Raw genomic sequence first — 5,792 nt, 5'->3', positions numbered from 1 at the left:
GTATTTATGAGGACCTGTTTCACACAAGAACCATATAAACTTCAACAAAGCTGTAGCACATTTTCTGTCAGGGCTGACTAATTGAATGTTTATGCTTGTAATTTTGGTTTTTGATTGTGAGTTCCATTGCCCCAATATATATTTTAGGCTGACCATGACTGATTGATTCAACCTTTGCACTGTATACTATCGATTTCGCTAAGCTGTTACTGTTTTTTGAACAATTCTCCCGAATTCTAAAGTTGCGTGTTTTGTTGGTTAGCTGTTTGCGTCTGTCTTCTATTCAGCTTCGTGGTATTACAACCTCTGATACAACACCCGAAATTTTTGCAAGTCAAATAACCAACCATAATACAGTTCCTACTCAATATTTTTCTATACTTATGTCTTGGTGGAAAATGGTGATCTATTAAATTAAGAAATTTTCTTGCTATATTATTGTTTACTATTATGCTAAATACTGGATTGAACCAAAATATTCCACAAAAACATACCACACACTAAATGAGAGTTTAGTATATGTACATAGACAATCGAATCACCCAACTTGCATATTGAGGTACTTGGAAGACAATATTAATAAGCTAGTATCCTCGTTATCTTCTGATGAGATGCTTTTATGGGCGCAACTGTGTAGTAAAACGAGACGCTTAGAAATAGTAGGAGTACGTGGAAACTTGACTTAGACTAGAGGTTTTCGATACTTTCAAAGATGAGAGATTTTATGCATAAAAGTCAAGATGAATTGATCGGACAAGTTTGTAATGGTTAATGGTTGCGTTGGAATCAAAATCAAAATTCTGAAACAAAATAACAGCGAGAATAAATTTACCTTAATGCCGAAAGAGCAAACAATTGCTTCAAGATATTCCACCCGTGACCATTCATCTTATTCGTCTTTTTATCGTTTACTAGATTTAGTGTACCTGGTATTATATTAGCATATATTAAGACGACGAGTTGGCAGAACCTTTAGCACACCGGACTGCATGTTTGCAGTATTTCACCCGTCTTTATGCTCTGAATTCATACTCCGCCGGGGTCGATAAAAGAAGTACCAGTCAAATATTGGGGTCGATGTAATCAACTTTCCCCACATCAAAAGCTGCTGGCCCTGTGTTGAAATTGCAAGCCCTTTATATTGGCAAATGTTCTGTTGTAAAGCGGTATAGTATGATTTGAGGGAAAATCGGTTGCTATTTCCAGCAGGTAAAATGACTATGTAACAACTACCTCACAGCGTTCATCATCATTGTCGTTATTATTGTTGCTTAGTCCTAGGTAGTGGTATACCAACTGTGCGAGTGTATGATAAAAAGGCCCTCCAGTTGTGATTCGTTCGTCTTTTTATTGTAATATCACAAACTGTATCCCAGATTACGTCTTTCAATGTATTATTACATTTCTTTCAAGCTGGTCGGATATATTTTGCAGAAAATACAAGAAAAATTATTTCTAGTATTATGAGGCAACTATTTGGATGCTCACTCATTACTTCATTGCCGCCATTGTTGTTATTGTTGCCTATTTGGCCTCTAACCATTTTGTATATTAGGCACCATTAACGTCATGCTCCAATAACGAACAGTTTGCTCTTCGCATCTCACTCTTCCTTACGCCCTTTCTCCTCCCCGCTCTATCTCTCCCTCTCTTTCTCTCATTCTCTCTGACACACACTCACTCTGACACGCACCTCGCAGCATCGCACTCTACTAGACAATAACCACACAACACAACACGGTAGGTTTGAAAGCACTGCACTATTTTATACCCACAAAGTCTCGCCGCCCAACACCACGTCATATCACAGGCCACAGCAACACATCTGATTATTTGAATCAACGAGTCAGCCATTACGTGTTCATTTGTTCTGCTAAAAATAGTGACCAAATAGCTTTCATATCTCAAATTGATGTAAAAAATGGATACTTTTGAGAATGTGACGGGTTTGTTAAGGCTGGCCCCCCACCCACACATTTGAATGTGTGTATGTATGTATATGTGTATGTATGTATATATATATATATATATATATATATATATATATATATATATATATATATATATATATATATATATATATGGTGCATGTCCAATTGGCTCGATTACTCTTCCAGTTGATGCAGTGTGGTCTTGAGCAAAACGCTTTATCAGCCCCGTTTCTAGGTTAGTCACAAAACTTTTCATACACCTCTCGCATATGCACATGTAATATACACATATATATGTACATGTGTGCAACCACATGCATGCGTGTGTGTGCTTGTACACACGTATGTGTGAGTAATTGTCACCAAGATTGGTACAAGACTAGAAATTTTATGAGGGGTTTGAAATTATCGACTTCAATACTTTTCAGGCGTTTAATTATGTTGATTCCGAGGGTGTGAAAAGCAAATTTGATCTCTGTGGTATTTGAACTTAAAATATAACAGACCGATGCAAATTCTGCAAAGATTTCCTTCCGACTCTTTAACGATTCTACAAAACAACAGCCAACCGCCGTGTCTGCGCGCGCGTGTGTTTGTGATATCTATAAACAACCGTAGAAAGAGATCTCAGTGCTGACAGTTTTAAGACACAGTAGAAATAACCAGTATGTATAAGATGGCTTATCAGGAGACAGTTTCTATTGAATTAATAATTTCATAAGTGTTCTGGTTATAATTGTTCGTGGGAACAGCTCATATTAATCCAAAATAAGTAACAAGTTGAAAGATACGTCAGTACTTATATTGGTATTGAATGAACATCCAATATCGAATTATGGTTTCATTACAATATGAAAATTATCAAATGATGAGAACACAAGAATGATTTATCGTTTTATTTACATGTTTTCCGTCTTACTTATGACATTGTAATTACGAGAGAAACATTAGAAAGAGTGACACGCCACATCTATTTAGATATTCAGTTTTTGATCTGGGAATAATATTAAAACTCATTGAAATAATCAATATCACGGCAGAATATTTATAAAATAGTTAAAGCTACAGGAAAATTGCGTAGCAATTTTTTCTTTCCAACCCACTACGTTGCAAGTTCAAATCTCATCGAGATCAACTTTGTCCTTCATCCTCTTGTGGAAGGGCGAAAAATTAAAGTAACAGTCAATTGCTCGAGTTGATGTAATCCACTAACTCCACCGCCCACTTTTTGCCTATTCGTTAATTCATTTCTTTGTTTCAGTCATTTGACTGCGGTCATGCTGGAGCACCACCCACAAGGGGTTTTATTCGAACTAATCGACCCCAGGACTTATTCTTTGTAAGCCTAGTACTTATTCTATCGGTTTTCTTTTGGCGAACCGCTACGTTAAGGGGACATAAACGCACCAACATCGGTTGTCAAACGATGGTGGAAGGAGGAACACAGGCACAAACGCACATATATATATAAATATTAATATTTCTAAGTTTCTCTAAAGGAGACTACGGCAGCGGTACTGGATATTAATAGTTATCGCCAAACCAACATGGCAGTCCCAAAAATAGGACGAATGTTGCCGTTGATTAGCTCCAAGAGGCCATCGCCTCTAGCTAGCTATGTGACACACGAACCTGTGTCCATTATAACCTTCGAACAGGAGAGGTCAGCCATATATATATACATATATATATATATATATATATATATATATATATATATATATATATATATATATATATATATATATATATATATATATATATATATATATATATATACATGATAGGCTTCTTTCAGTTTCCTCTGCCATATCCACTCACAAAGCTTTGATCAACCCGAGGCTATACTAGAAGGCACTTGCCACGCAGTGAGACTGAACCCGGAACTATGCGCCAGAAAAAGTATGGAACGCTTCACAAATTTGCGTGTCTTCTTTGCCCAGGAGTCACGATAATTAAGTACTGCCTGACTTTACCTTCTGAGTTCAAATTCCGCGGAGGTCGACTTTACCTTTCATCCTTTCGGGGTCGATAAATTAAGTACTAGTTACGTACTGGGGTCGATTTAATCGACTGGACACACCCGCCAAAAATTTAGGGCCTTGGTGCCTAAAGTAGAAAAGAATATCTAATGTGTTCTCGTTTGTCTATTTTTTAAAAAGACGTTTGACTGTGTAGTTTGAGTGCGTGACGCTTGAGTGTGTGGTTTTGGCTGCGATTTCGAACGATCAAGTAGAGCAGTGGTTCTCAACCAGGGTCCATATGGTCCTTAGGGGTCCTATGGCCCTTAAGGGTCCATAAAGATTTTGTTGTTAAAAGTTAGGTGCAATAAATTGATTATATTTGTACAATGCACAAAATATTTAAACATCTTTTTATACAATTCTTAATAATATTTTCTCTTATTTTTTTTTATTCTGCTTGTTTCAATCATTAGACTGCGGCCATATTGGGGCAACACCTTGAAGAATTTTAGTTGAAGTAATCGGCCCCGCTATTTACTTTTTAAAGACCTGTTTCTTATTCTATCGATCAATTTTGCCGAACCACTGAATTATGAGGTCGTAAACACACCAACACTGATTGCAAGCGGTGGTAGGGGGACACCTGTTGTTATGTCCTGTTATTTGCATTTGCATTTGTGTAACATTTCTCCATTTTTTTCCGCCCTTGTTCTCGTATACATTCGCTGCTTTCTTCCAAGGAATCTAATGTTCTTAGCTTAGTTTATCCCTGGGGCTGGCCAGATTGACGCAATCTCGAGTATAACCAACCGAAATTGCAAAGACAATCTGGAACTCGACTGAGGATAGAAAACTCCGAATGACCCGACCTTGTTTTCTTTGTATCGTGTGTCTGGATGTTTTGTTGTCCCTTTTTTGCATCATCTAACTGTCTGAATGTTTTGCGTTCTTGTCCCATTTTTGTATTTTATAGTAGAAGACACTTGCCCAAGGTACCACACAGTGGGACTGAACCTGGCAGCACGTGGCTGAGAAGCAATCTTCTTACCACACAGCCAAGCCTGCGCCTATTTAGTCATAAAAGTATAATAAATTTTTTTAGACATAGAATGGATAGGAGGGTCCACCCTTGAGCAAAATACGAATCAATTGGGTCTACAGACAAAAAAAAAAGGTTGAAAACTACTACCGTTGATGTTTGATCGTAGTTTCTAGCATTTGGGATTGAGAGAAGAATATAGCTGGATATAATGTAAACAGAGAAACAAAGATAGGGTGTTGTGGCTGTGTGGTAGGGTGATTGTTTATACAACAATAGAATCAACCATGTAGAAAATAGAGTCGGTGGTGGTGATAATGGCGACGGTTTTAGCGGTGGCCAACAGTAATGGCAGGAATAGAGCTGAACGGTGTTGATGGTGGTGGTAGTGGTGATGTAGGTGGAATCAGTAATTGAAGTGCTTGGTGTTGATGGTGGTGGTTAGAAGTAGTAATAGTAATGTCATCTATGCGTTTGGTGTGTTGATGGTTGTGGCTTATAATCGTGGCAAAGACCGAAGTGGCGATGTTAGTGATGGTATTGGTAAGTTACTGAGGTGTTAATAGCAACAATAGCGGTATTAGTGTCGATTCTTAGTGGTTGTGGACTGGCTATTGTTTCAGCGCAAATCATCTTTCATCGTACAAAGCCATGATCAAAGACACTCCAGATATGAACATCCATCCCGTTTTTCATTAAGTACTGAGAACTCAGATCTGCATAATGGAGGAAATGGTAACGACTGAGATGTTAGTAGCATCACTAGGGCAGTTAGTGTTGTTTCGTAGTATTTGTGGACTGGTTAATGTTTAAGCGCAAATGCTTTTTCATCGAGCAAAGCCAAAGACGTTCCATCCC

Source organism: Octopus bimaculoides, chromosome 16, assembly GCF_046866305.1.
Source record: "Octopus bimaculoides isolate indiv1 chromosome 16, ASM4686630v1, whole genome shotgun sequence".
NCBI classification, from domain to species: domain Eukaryota; kingdom Metazoa; phylum Mollusca; class Cephalopoda; order Octopoda; family Octopodidae; genus Octopus; species Octopus bimaculoides.
The sequence above is the reverse complement of the archived record's forward strand: the minus strand, read 5'-3'. Positions refer to the sequence as shown.